Here is a 14,747-nt window from a genome sequence, read left to right as displayed (position 1 = left end):
TCGTGCCAAATAAAGTATACTATACTACCTAGATTGTACATTATGGCACACATACAATAGCTAACAGAACATGCACAGAACTAGATCTTGGGCATGTGATCTTCTTCAAACTTGGTTTGTTTGATTACTGAATGTTGATGCACATCACTTTGATTACACTACAGATGATGGCTGACCCAATCCATCCATCTTGCTATGAATTTGATATCATTCACTGTCACATGCATAACATGTGTATTTCCATGATGAAAAATACAATATGAGATACTGGTTTACACTCTGATGTTATATTCCACATCAAACCCAATATCTACTCTTATTACTCATGTTATAAAAACAGAATTTTTTAAGTTTATGATCTTCAAAATTCAGTATGCTTTGCAAAATGTTTGTTTATATTACTGATCTATTTATATTACAACATGTACTTGAGTCCAGATGTTGTATTTGTCATGTGAACTTGATTTGAGGAAACATCCCATGTACATTACTTTTCATAACAGAAGTAAACCTACAATCACTTCAGATGCATTCTCTGCACCCAATTTACTTTTTTAGCTCCGCTGTCGACTTTGTCGAGCGGAGCTTATCATATGAGTGATTGTCCCTCTGCGTCGTCCGTGTCAATGTTTTACTTTTTTGACTTCTTCTTGAAAACTACAAGCCTGAATGCTTTGATACTTGGTGTATATGTACCTTGGGTAGACCTCTCTTAGGTTTGTTCATTTCATGTTGATATCTTCAATTCTCTAATTTTGGTGAATATTTTTGTCATTTTTGGTAAAAAGTGATATTTTCGACTTCTTGTTAAAAACCGCAAGTCCAATTGCTTTGATACTACATATATAGGTACTACATGTGGACCTCTCTCAGATTTGTTCATTTCATGATGATATCTTCAATTCTCTAATTTTGGTGAATATTTTTGTAATTTTTGGTAAAAAGTGATATTTTCGACTTCTTGATAAAAACCAATAGTTCAATTGCTTTGATATTACATATATAGATACTACATGTAGACCTTTCTCAGATTTGTTCATTTTGTGATGATATCTTCAGTTCTCTAATTTTGGTGAATATTTTTGTCATTTTTGGTAAAAAGTGATATTTTCGACTTCTTGTTGAAAACTGTAAGTCCGATTGCTTTGATATTACATATATAGGTACTACATGTGGACCTCTCTCAGATTTGTTCGTTTTGTGATGATATCTTCAATTCTCTAATTAATTTATTTTGGTGAATATTTTTGTAATTTTTGGTAAAAAGTGATATTTTTGACTTCTTGTTAAAAACTGTAAGTCTGATTGCTTTGATACTATTCATATTGTTCATTTTCTAATCATGTCTTCAGTTCTTTAATTGAAATGTGCATTGCTAACAGCGGAGCTATCTCAGCCGATAGGCTGCTTGTTTACTTATTAAGCTGCATGTACAACCACAGGAATTAATTTTCAGATTTCATGTCCTGACAAATCAACAGAAGATAATTCTGACCCTACCTAATGCACCTTACACAACTATTGGAGTTCATTTCAGGGTCATTTAAGGTTTCTATAAAACAAACACCATGTGTGTGTACATGTGCAGTGTAATATCACTGCTAGAAGTACAAAATGTAGACATCCAGACGAATCAAACTGAGATATAACAATATACCAGATATACCGGTAATAGTTTTGCAGAGAAGAAAACCCCCCAAAAAATCACAGCATCAAAATCAAGCTTAAAAACTAAGGGAAAGAAAAAAAATGCCTGAAAGTTCTTACCTCCTACTTACTTTCTAATGCTCAGCTCATAAGTCTGAGTAAATATCTGTGCTACTTAAAATTACTTTGATCTGTTTTAAAGTTTGATGTTTGCTGTCTGCTGACTTCTCATATTGATTGAATGAGACAGATACAAATAAGACTTGTGTTCATGCCCCCTGATGGTTAATAGCTACAAATCTTGTGTGTTTATTTTTGGTGTATACCACATGTGGTAGAGTGAAAACAGAGCTAATGTTTACTTCTTCCTACACTTAATAAATATTTAAAGTACATTCCTGTACAGTCTAGTATAAAATCTGTCCTACTTATCTGCTGAATTGGGTTCACTATTCTACTAATTTGCCGGAAATCCTCTATATATTTTTGACATACCGTTAGATATACATGTATTCCCCCCCCCCACTCTTGGTTGTCATAGAAACAAGCATGGGTATAAAAAAACCTACATTCATTAGTCATTAGAAATTATTTTTTTTTTATGACAGATTATTTATATAAATGTCTGTAATCTTCACTACAATTATCAAACAGTTAAATTTTTATTTGGAAAGGCTCACTGTTGTTTAACCCTTATAACACTATTAAAAATATTTTTCTTAGAATCGTTGTTAATTTTCCACTGATATATGACAATTATGCTAGGTATTTTGTGGAAGGTGACTTATTGTTATGGTACCCTACAGATCTGTGTACTTTGCCTGGTTTACACCATTAACACCAACTCCAGACAAAAGTTGATATGGCATTTCTAATCAGTGACATGGATTATCTACCCTGTACAAAGTTCAAATATACCCTATGTTTCATCTGTAGTTGAGGGTTTACCTTGTAAAATCAATTAAGAATTTAATTTTACTTTAACAGGGAAGGTATAAATCCTTGGAATAAAATTAATGGGTACCAACATGAATGTCTACAATGTTTTGTTAAGTAATCGGCACACAATTGCAAAATAACTGGCATCTGATGAAGGAAAAAAGAAATTAAAATCTGATCTACATGTTCCCTACCTGGTTTTGAAGTGCATGTTATTGCAACCATACATTTATTTGTTTGGTCTAATGTTGATGTTTCAGATCTCATGGATATACTGGTCTTCCAGCTGTATAGGTGCTATTTACATATTCATAGCCAGGTGTATAGGTCCTGGTTACATGTTTATACTCTGTTCATACTAAAATCTACCGAACATGTATTCTTTTGGTTAAACTATTTGCACAGTATTGCATGGAATGAAAATATACATATAGGCTTTTACATGAAGTAACTAAATATATCCCCTAAGGCACTGTGACAAATTGTGACATACAATTGCACCCACTTTAGATCTTTGAACATTTTGTAAATTTATTTCCTACATGTATGTGTATAATTGAGTAGATATCAATAAAAATCGTCTGGTGATAATTTATTTTTAGTGCTATCATGTGGAGAAACCAGTGAAATAGTTTATTATTATTATTATTATTATCACTGTTGCCGTATGTTAATATCCCAATGTGTTATGATGCACATCTCTGATAAACCCTATTTTAGACATCTGGTGTTTTTATTTATTACTAAGCGAAATTTAATAATTAGTTTGTAATTAGGACATTCTATAGCAGTGTACATGTATGTGTTTTTACGTGTGTAGGAGAATACACTTGCACAAATATTATGTTCTTGTCTGTGTTTTCATGATTGAAGTCACTGCCTAGTGTTGTTGAGTATTATCCCATTACTGAAATTCTCATGTTTGTTGACTATTGCAATTGACTATGTAGATGTATATGACTTGAATTACCTTCACATATATGAAATTAGCACTAGTATACAATAATACAAGGAAAGTAGTATGCATCGTTTTTTTGTGAAGGTTATGCATGAGCTGGGTGATTCGAAATAGGAATAGAGGATATCCAATGAATGGCTGTGTAATAACGAATATATTAAACAAGTGCAGTAATTTTCAGTTGTTTTAAATCTTGAGTTTAATAAATATGGTATTACACAATCAAGAATTTTGATACATACTTATCACATGTATGCATTTCCAGCTGTTAACAGAAACCTAGCAGAATTTGTATTTGTGTGTGCACTTCCTAAGTGTTTTAGCACATACTATCATTTGCGTACAGGAACGTTGCTCCCTATAAACTAGTTCTATCAGCTGTCTTCATACACATTAACAGTAAATTTGCAAGCAGTAGTGATGATTCAGTGCAATAAACGAATACACAGTTTCCACAAAAATTATATTTCTGGTCATTGAACAACCTAACATCATAAATTTATATGGCATGCAAGGACCAATCAGATTTACTGCTCACGTGGTGTAATATGGGAGAGTATTACGTGGCTGTATGTCACTGCTAATGCATGATAGATGTTTCGGGGGGGGGGCGACATGTATTTGATATATCTGTCAAGTTAAGTATATTTTCCATATAAAGGGCCTACATCTGAGTTGTACATGTATTTGTAATACAACATAGATTCTATGACCTGCTGTGTGCGAAAAGATACACAGATATCTAGAAACTTCAACTTGTTGTTCTATTGATTACACATATGTGTAATACCATTATAACTACTATCACCATCACTAGAGTTATCTCTGGTATGATTAAATTCCAGTGTAATATCTGTAGCTGGTATCACCATCACTAGAGTTATCTCTGGTATGGTTAAATTCCAGTGTAATATCTGTAGCTGCTATCACCATCACTAGAGTTATCTCTGGTATGGTTAAATTCCAGTGTAATATCTGTAGCTGCTGTCACCATCACTACAGTTATCTCTGGTATGGTTAAATTCCAGTGTAATATCTGTAGCTGCTATCACCATCACTAGAGTTATCTCTGGTATGGTTAAATTCCAGTGTAATATCTGTAGCTGCTGTCACCATCACTACAGTTATCTCTGGTATGGTTAAATTCCAGTGTAATATCTGTAGCTACTATCACCATCACTAGAGTTATCTCTGGTATGGTTAAATTCCAGTGTAATATCTGTAGCTGCTATCACCATCACTAGAGTTATCTCTGGTATGGTTAAATTCCAGTGTAATATCTGTAGCTGCTATCACCATCACTAGAGTTATCTCTGGTATGGTTAAATTCCAGTGTAATATCTGTAGCTGCTGTCACCATCACTACAGTTATCTCTGGTATGGTTAAATTCCAGTGTAATATCTGTAGCTGCTATCACCATCACTAGAGTTATCTCTGATATGGTTAAATTCCAGTGTAATATCTGTAGCTGCTGTCACCATCACTACAGTTATCTCTGGTATGGTTAATTTCCAGTGTAATATCTGTAGCTGCTATCACCATCACTAGAGTTATCTCTGGTATGGTTAAATTCCAGTGTAATATCTGTAGCTGCTGTCACCATCACTACAGTTATCTCTGGTATGGTTAATTTCCAGTGTAATATCTGTAGCTGCTATCACCATCACTAGAGTTATCTTTGGTATGATTAAATTCCAGTGTGATATCTGTAGCTGCTATCACCATCACTAGAGTTATCTCTGGTATGGTTAAATTCCAGTGTAATATCTGTAGCTACTATCACCATCACTAGAGTTATCTCTGGTATGGTTAAATTCCAGTGTAATATCTGTAGCTGCTGTCACCATCACTACAGTTATCTCTGGTATGGTTAAATTCCAGTGTAATATCTGTAGCTGCTATCACCATCACTAGAGTTATCTCTGGTATGGTTAAATTCCAGTGTAATATCTGTAGCTGCTGTCACCATCACTACAGTTATCTCTGGTATGGTTAAATTCCAGTGTAATATCTGTAGCTACTATCACCATCACTAGAGTTATCTCTGGTATGGTTAAATTCCAGTGTAATATCTGTAGCTGCTATCACCATCACTAGAGTTATCTCTGGTATGGTTAAATTCCAGTGTAATATCTGTAGCTGCTATCACCATCACTAGAGTTATCTCTGGTATGGTTAAATTCCAGTGTAATATCTGTAGCTGCTGTCACCATCACTACAGTTATCTCTGGTATGGTTAAATTCCAGTGTAATATCTGTAGCTGCTATCACCATCACTAGAGTTATCTCTGATATGGTTAAATTCCAGTGTAATATCTGTAGCTGCTGTCACCATCACTACAGTTATCTCTGGTATGGTTAATTTCCAGTGTAATATCTGTAGCTGCTATCACCATCACTAGAGTTATCTCTGGTATGGTTAAATTCCAGTGTAATATCTGTAGCTGCTGTCACCATCACTACAGTTATCTCTGGTATGGTTAATTTCCAGTGTAATATCTGTAGCTGCTATCACCATCACTAGAGTTATCTTTGGTATGATTAAATTCCAGTGTGATATCTGTAGCTGCTATCACCATCACTAGAGTTATCTCTGGTATGGTTAAATTCCAGTGTAATATCTGTAGCTACTATCACCATCACTACAGTTATCTCTGGTATGGTTAATTTCCAGTGTGATATCTGTAGCTACTATCACCATCACTACAGTTATCTCTGGTATGGTTAATTTCCAGTGTGATATCTGTAGCTACTATCACCATCACTACAGTTATCTCTGGTATGGTTAAATTCCAGTGTAATATCTGTAGCTGCTATCACCATCACTAGAGTTATCTCTGGTATGGTTAAATTCCAGTGTAATATCTGTAGCTGCTATCACCATCACTAGAGTTATCTCTGGTATGGTTAAATTCCAGTGTAATATCTGTAGCTGCTGTCACCATCACTACAGTTATCTCTGGTATGGTTAATTTCCAGTGTAATATCTGTAGCTGCTGTCACCATCACTACAGTTATCTCTGGTATGGTTAATTTCCAGTGTGATATCTGTAGCTGCTATCACCATCACTAGAGTTATCTCTGGTATGGTTAAATTCCAGTGTAATATCTGTAGCTGCTATCACCATCACTAGAGTTATCTCTGGTATGGTTAAATTCCAGTGTAATATCTGTAGCTGCTGTCACCATCACTACAGTTATCTCTGGTATGGTTAAATTCCAGTGTAATATCTGTAGCTGCTGTCACCATCACTACAGTTATCTCTGGTATGGTTAATTTCCAGTGTGATATCTGTAGCTGCTGTCACCATCACTACAGTTATCTCTGGTATGGTTAAATTCCAGTGTAATATCTGTAGCTGCTATCACCATCACTAGAGTTATCTCTGGTATGGTTAAATTCCAGTGTAATATCTGTAGCTGCTGTCACCATCACTACAGTTATCTCTGGTATGGTTAAATTCCAGTGTAATATCTGTAGCTGCTGTCACCATCACTACAGTTATCTCTGGTATGGTTAAATTCCAGTGTAATATCTGTAGCTACTATCACCATCACTAGAGTTATCTCTGGTATGGTTAAATTCCAGTGTAATATCTGTAGCTGGTATCACCATCACTACAGTTATCTCTGGTATGGTTAAATTCCAGTGTAATATCTGTAGCTGCTGTCACCATCACTAGAGTTATCTCTGGTATGGTTAAATTCCAGTGTGATATCTGTAGCTGCTGTCACCATCACTACAGTTATCTCTGGTATGGTTAAATTCCAGTGTAATATCTGTAGCTGCTATCACCATCACTAGAGTTATCTCTGGTATGGTTAATTTCCAGTGTGATATCTGTAGCTGCTGTCACCATCACTACAGTTATCTCTGGTATGGTTAAATTCCAGTGTAATATCTGTAGCTGCTATCACCATCACTACAGTTATCTCTGGTATGGTTAAATTCCAGTGTGATATCTGTAGCTGCTGTCACCATCACTACAGTTATCTCTGGTATGGTTAATTTCCAGTATAATATCTGTAGCTACTATCACCATCACTAGAGTTATCTTTGGTATGGTTAATTTCCAGTGTGATATCTGTAGCTGCTATCACCATCACTACAGTTATCTCTGGTATGGTTAATTTCCAGTGTGATATCTGTAGCTGCTGTCACCATCACTACAGTTATCTCTGGTATGGTTAAATTCCAGTGTAATATCTGTAGCTGGTATCACCATCACTAGAGTTATCTCTGGTATGGTTAATTTCCAGTGTGATATCTGTAGCTGTTATCACCATCACTACAGTTATCTCTGGTATGGTTAATTTCCAGTGTGATATCTGTAGCTGCTGTCACCATCACTACAGTTATCTCTGGTATGGTTAAATTCCAGTGTAATATCTGTAGCTACTATCACCATCACTAGAGTTATCTCTGGTATGGTTAAATTCCAGTGTAATATCTGTAGCTACTATCACCATCACTAGAGTTATCTCTGGTATGGTTAATTTCCAGTGTAATATCTGTAGCTGCTGTCACCATCACTAGAGTTATCTCTGGTATGGTTAAATTCCAGTGTAATATCTGTAGCTACTATCACCATCACTAGAGTTATCTCTGGTATGGTTAAATTCCAGTGTAATATCTGTAGCTGCTGTCACCATCACTACAGTTATCTCTGGTATGGTTAAATTCCAGTGTAATATCTGTAGCTACTATCACCATCACTAGAGTTATCTCTGGTATGGTTAATTTCCAGTGTAATATCTGTAGCTACTATCACCATCACTAGAGTTATCTCTGGTATGGTTAATTTCCAGTGTAATATCTGTAGCTGCTGTCACCATCACTAGAGTTATCTCTGGTATGGTTAAATTCCAGTGTAATATCTGTAGCTGGTATCACCATCACTAGAGTTATCTCTGGTATGGTTAAATTCCAGTGTAATATCTGTAGCTACTATCACCATCACTAGAGTTATCTCTGGTATGGTTAATTTCCAGTGTAATATCTGTAGCTGCTGTCACCATCACTTGAGTTATCTCTGGTATGGTTAAATTCCAGTGTAATATCTGTAGCTGCTATCACCATCACTAGAGTTATCTCTGGTATGGTTAAATTCCAGTGTAATATCTGTAGCTGCTGTCACCATCACTACAGTTATCTCTGGTATGGTTAAATTCCAGTGTAATATCTGTAGCTGCTATCACCATCACTAGAGTTATCTTTGGTATGATTAAATTCCAGTGTGATATCTGTAGCTGCTATCACCATCACTAGAGTTATCTCTGGTATGGTTAAATTCCAGTGTAATATCTGTAGCTGCTGTCACCATCACTACAGTTATCCTTGGTATGATTAAATTCACGTTTTGAAGAAATCGCTGTTTGTTGAAATCACCTGAGATGTATTCAACAGAATGGTAATTTATTATTAAACACGACTCATGCATCAAGGGATTTTTTAAATTTAAATTATTTTAATGAATTAAAACGATACAAATTTAAATATTTGTTTAAACACCCCAAATTAATAGGATACATTTAATAATTATTTTTTAGATTGAATTTAGTTCCTGAATAAAGTTTGTTACAGCTTTATTATGGATCTACGGTTTTAAGCTGTGTATGTACTGTCTATTTGTGGTGTGTTACCTGTAGTCCTCCAAATACACGTATAGCTTTATAAACCGAGACAATAAATGGTTTCATATAAAAAAATAAATTCTTTACATGTAGACGAAACCGTACAGTAGCCAAAACATAGTTTTGTAATTGAAGATGAGAAGCTATACTATTCACCATGGCAACAGATTGGTTGAAGATAATGAGCATTCAAAATTGTTGAAGATGTGGGAGTTTATTGAATTGTTGTCATGGCAATATCACATGTGGATGTTGGTAATTTCATGCAAAATCTAATTTTATCACAGTACAATGAGTTATGAAAGAAATCAAGATATTTGGAATATAATAAAGAATAGTACTGTAAAATCTGTATTAGAAGCTGCGGCTTCTATTAAAATGGTAGAATGCAACAGAGGGGATGCGGCTTCTATTAGAGCATCTACACATATGAGAAATAATGAATTTTTTATTCTCAATTATTCAAAAAGAATAGGTGCGACTTCTATTAGGGGTGCGGCTTTTAATACAGATTTTACGGTATTATACAAGTTTGTTGATGATTCCATTATTTTTCTGACAGATTCTGCTCAACAATTTTTGAATATTTCAAACTCTGTATAACTATATAAAATCAAGGTTTTATTTCATAATTTTGTTTTCAATCAAAACCTTAATTAAATTATCAGCAAATCATCTGGATTCAGATGAGAAATCGACTTAATCGTGTCATTTAAATATGTTGATTTTAATATGTAATAATCAAATAAAAATCAAACTTACATCAGGAATTATCACCTTTTATCATGTGACATTGACAATTGTCATCTTTTATAATGTGACATCGGCTATCGTCATCATCTTGTCATAGAATGGTTTGATGAATTGTTTCTTGAGTGGACTTCTAACAGATTTGTTCATTTTGTGACCATAAGTTTAATTCTTTAATTTTAGTGAATATTTTTGTCATATGGCGGAGCTATATTAACTGAAAGGCATTTATTAGTAGTATACACATTCTTATGAAAATACTAAATTAAAAATGTTAAAGATTAGTGGCCATCATGCCACACATGTGCAAGAGTTCTGTTAATAAACTCGCTCTAGTGCCGAACATGAATTTTGATGAACAAACTTGATGTACTTTAAATGCATCTTTATTTTGTATATCCCGATCTGCTCAACACTCCAAGTCGCCATCTTTTGTATAAGACTTGTATGACGTGCATATGTTATGGTGACCACTACCCTTTAACAAATCAAATATTATCACAGAACATAATATTTAATGTTTTGAGAAAGGAGAGGGGATAATGCTGTAGAAGAGTGATTTAATTATTTACTTGCCCAAGTAAACATCCTGTGTATTCTTTGACAACAAATTTGTGGCAATTTTGTCAAGTATCCATTCAGCAGTTAAGTAGCTCTTCAGTTTCACTGGCTCCAATTTGAACCTATCACTAATCTACTAGCCCGGTTGAAATTGAGACAAATAAATAGATAATTACAGTCATCACTTAACACACTTCATAATTATACTACTATTATACAACATCACTAACACTAAGACCATGACATTTTTACCTTGCCCGTACCATCAAAGATGGAAGGGAAAGGTATATTAAGGGAAAAATTTTGTCCGGCGTTGTCGTCCTCGTCGTTGTTGTTGTTGTTGTTGTCGTCGTTAATAATTGTTATTGTGTGCATAATAACTTTACTAATTCTATTCCAAACTTTATCAAACTTGGTCACCTTATTCATCAGTATAGTGGAAATATGCATTGTTGTATGTGTTCAATGAAGCAAATGATTTATCTTGTAATAATATCCTTGGTAATGTATCTCAGAATCCCATACTGGGTTTCAAAACCAACTCATGGAGAGATTGCACAGTCTGATACACATTTGCAAACCTACCAATAAAATCTTTACAGAAAACAAGATGTCAGAAAATCAATATAAGCACTCCTATGAACTGGGTGCCTAACTTTGATCAAGATCTGAAGCTAATAGAAAATCTGTTTAGTTCAAAGTTATCAAATCAAAAACAATACATAAAAAATACATTAAAAGCAAAACATTTCATCCACATTTTAAAAAGAAAATTATTCTAAAATATATTTATTCTGTATTTGACAAACAGTTCATTCGACAAATGAAAACTCACAGGAATATGTTTCAGCTATTAGAACAGAATGATAGAGTTTTTATAATACTAGTTTAAAAACGCACTTCAAAGATTGCAGTGTTTGAAGATGTAGATTCTCAGGAGGCACCAGTACTGTTGACTTCTCCCTCCACTGGACACCAACTAACTATTTAAGTTGATTTGCATACAAAGCAGAGCTTGCAACATGATAGCTATTCATAGAGGTTTTTTTTTTTTTACTTTTCATATAATACAGTAGTCACACAATGAGGCAGTTCATATTTGACTCAGTGAATCATTCATTTTTGACAGACACCTGTACAAAATACTTGGACAAAAGCCAGCTAAGATTTTCTGTTATCTTGCATGTTTTATGAATCTATTCACGTCTAAATGCAGCACTTTTTTTCTGAGATGAGGCATTTGTTTTTATACTAAAATATCTGAATTACTTTGAATAAAACTGGAAATTATGTCCCTTAAAAGAATTTAACAAATAAGGCACAAATGTTTTTGTAAGATATTTACATCTTTAAAGGACATTCGGTAGACTGATTCCCCACTGTTGGTTCAACCCCAAAACTTGTTTGTATTCAAAATTAATTATGACAATGCATATATATATTGAAACAAACTGATAAATGAATTATATTATATAACAAAGGGCAAGGTCACCAGAGTTCAACTATGTTTTACTTATGGTGACATGACACTAAACCATACCAAGACATTCACATACTTGGGTGTGATATTAAGCAGCAATGGATCCCTAAACAAAACTATGGAGAGACTCTCAGATAAGGCTGGAAAAGCAGAACGACTGATGGCTAGGGTTTATGATAACAATTCCAACAACTTCAAACTTAAGACCAAACTTTTCGAAATGCTACAACTACCTATTTTACTATATGCATATAATAATAGAAAGAGGAACATAGGCTGTAGGCTTGAAACTGGCAGACTGTCTTTATTTTTGAAGATTCAAATTCAAGCTGTCATGTACTTACCAAAACATTAAAAACAATGGTCCTATGGTTCAGTAATTTTAACTTCCATGCAGTTAGACAACTTGAAAACCACTGCTATAAAGGTTCACGGTTAGACATTAACAAAATTAAAGACCTGTACAATATTTATCTGTTGACTGTTTCTTCCAGTCTGAAAACATTATCAATAATTTCATTATTAGTCCCCGTTCGGACGAAGTCCGAAAACGGGGACTTATAATTCGGTCTCTGTCCGTCCGTGTGTCGGTGCGTCCGTCCGGAGTCATATCTCAGAATCCCTTGTACCGATTCTGTTCTTTCTTTGCATGTGCCTAGTACCTTATGTGGGACATATGCACATGCAGTGGTTTAGCGATTCAATTCAAAATGGCCGACTGGCAGCCATCTTGTTTTTTGAAAATGTTGTATTTTGGACATGCTTTGTCAGTTGTCATTCAAACTTGGTACATAGATTATACATGTTAGGATACATGTCCATGACGATTTATTTTGCAATTGGATCAAAGATGGTCGACTGGCAGGCATCTTGTTTTTATTTTTTTATGCAGTATCTTGGACGTGCTCTGTCAGTTTTCATTCAAATTTGGCACTTACATGTACTTTATACATGTTAGGATGCATGTCCATGACAATTTGTTTCAAAATCTGGTCAAGGATGGCCGATTGACAGCCATCTGACTTTTTGGCCTTACTACTATATTTCCACAATTTATGTACCATTTTCATTCGCATTTGGCACACACATCATACCGGTACATATCAGTGTGTTTCATAATCAGATCAAAGATGGCTGAATAACGACTGTTTTTATTTTGGCCATATTACTATGACACGAAACACGTGTTTTGATGTAAATAAACAATCTGTTGTATACGCCACTTGGAACTCAAGTTTCATGGACATGCTCGCGACAACCCCTCCGCTTTAATATGACGAGCACAAAGAGAACTTAACAGGGACTGTGTCATTTTCAATGACTTGTTCTTATTAATACTAACTACCTAAACTAATTAGACATGTGACACGGTATCTGTAAGTGTGTTTTAAAAAACACAAACTGCATTAATTTTACTGCCTTGTCTTATGTTATTTTAACCTTCTGTTTCAGCCAAAATAATCATTATGGTGTAAAAAAAAATTATTATTATTATTATATCCATTTGACTTGAGAACAAGCACTAGTGAATGTATTGCCACCAGACTTGTCCAATAAAAAACACATAAAAACATTAATTAATCTATTTAGCAGTCTCATAAATGTTTATGTTCAAAAGTTAATGATATTCACAATGGTTATGTGATCCATTAAACAGACATTAGCCCAAACCATAAGTATGCATGTATAGGAGTATATGGCCATATGTCATGTATAATGTATTATAGTGCTTATAGTTGTATTTATTAGTGCATAGAATTCCTTATTGGTAGACCCAAGTTCAAATCCTACACCATTCACTAATTTTGAGGGAACCTTGGTAAAGGTTCGCTTGTGTTTGTGGTTGACCAGCCTGGTTGATGCTAGGATAGTGCATTAAATTGCAATGATACCATTGTCACATACATGTACATGTAGTTCCAAACATGTTATATTGTTTCTGTATCAAAATGGTTTGCACACATTCAATATCTAAAACTGTTGCCTTGTACACAAATATTTAAAAAAAGTAAAATAAAAAGAGGACTTACAAGCACAATAGTATACTGACTGCCATCCATAATGAAAGTTTTGTTTTCAAGAGACGTTTCTATAATTTTATCCACATTTTCCACAATGACATGCATTGTAATTGGCTATTGAAAGAAAAACAACATTTAAAATCTATGCAGGACTTTTTCTATCCAGCTAAATAATTGAAAATAATATAAATGTTCAGGAAAATGAACAAATATGAACAATACTTTTGAGGAAGATTTTCTGTGAAAGTTGGAAATCACAACAAGATCTGATTTCAATTTGAACAGAAGAAATTATTGAAATATTACTAAATCTTTTCTAGACTTCTAAAATTATGTTAAGTGTACACCTACTGAATAGGCTGTTATATACTAAATTGAATATATTTTGTTTTGAAATCAAAAGAACATTGTTTATTTCACTAAAATATATAAGCTGTTGTATAAGTTAACTATAGCATGTAATGCTCTAGACAGGCCTATTTTTTAAAGCCATTCTCTGTGTAATTTCTTTCTCTAATCACATTTCCTTTGAACAAACCATCTGAATGCCTATCATTTTAACTTCTTATAATAGCGCCAGAATTAGAAACTGTCACTGTAGAAAACAAACTGTAGTGGTTTCATTAGGCAGGCTAGCAAGCCAATAACTGTCCACTAAGACTGATTGCTTGTATATTTCTAATAATACACAGTCTGAAAAGAAAGCTGTATTTCAATCGTATCATTTCAAAATCTGGATGTCTACTCAATAATGGA

At 34.1% G+C, this 14,747-nt stretch overlaps 1 protein-coding gene across 1 annotated transcript in view; it reads left to right on the top strand.

Annotated features, from left to right (window-relative positions):
• The window catches only part of LOC102806067 (inositol 1,4,5-trisphosphate receptor-like), a 160,623-nt gene that overhangs the window by 25,394 nt on the left and 120,482 nt on the right, over positions 1–14,747 (top strand). The gene's annotated exons all lie outside the window — the stretch shown is intronic.

The sequence above is a fragment of the Saccoglossus kowalevskii genome, chromosome 3 (assembly GCF_978046115.1).
Source record: "Saccoglossus kowalevskii chromosome 3, keSacKowa6.1, whole genome shotgun sequence".
Lineage (NCBI taxonomy): Eukaryota > Metazoa > Hemichordata > Enteropneusta > Harrimaniidae > Saccoglossus > Saccoglossus kowalevskii.
This window is presented reverse-complemented; position numbering and strand designations above follow the sequence as displayed.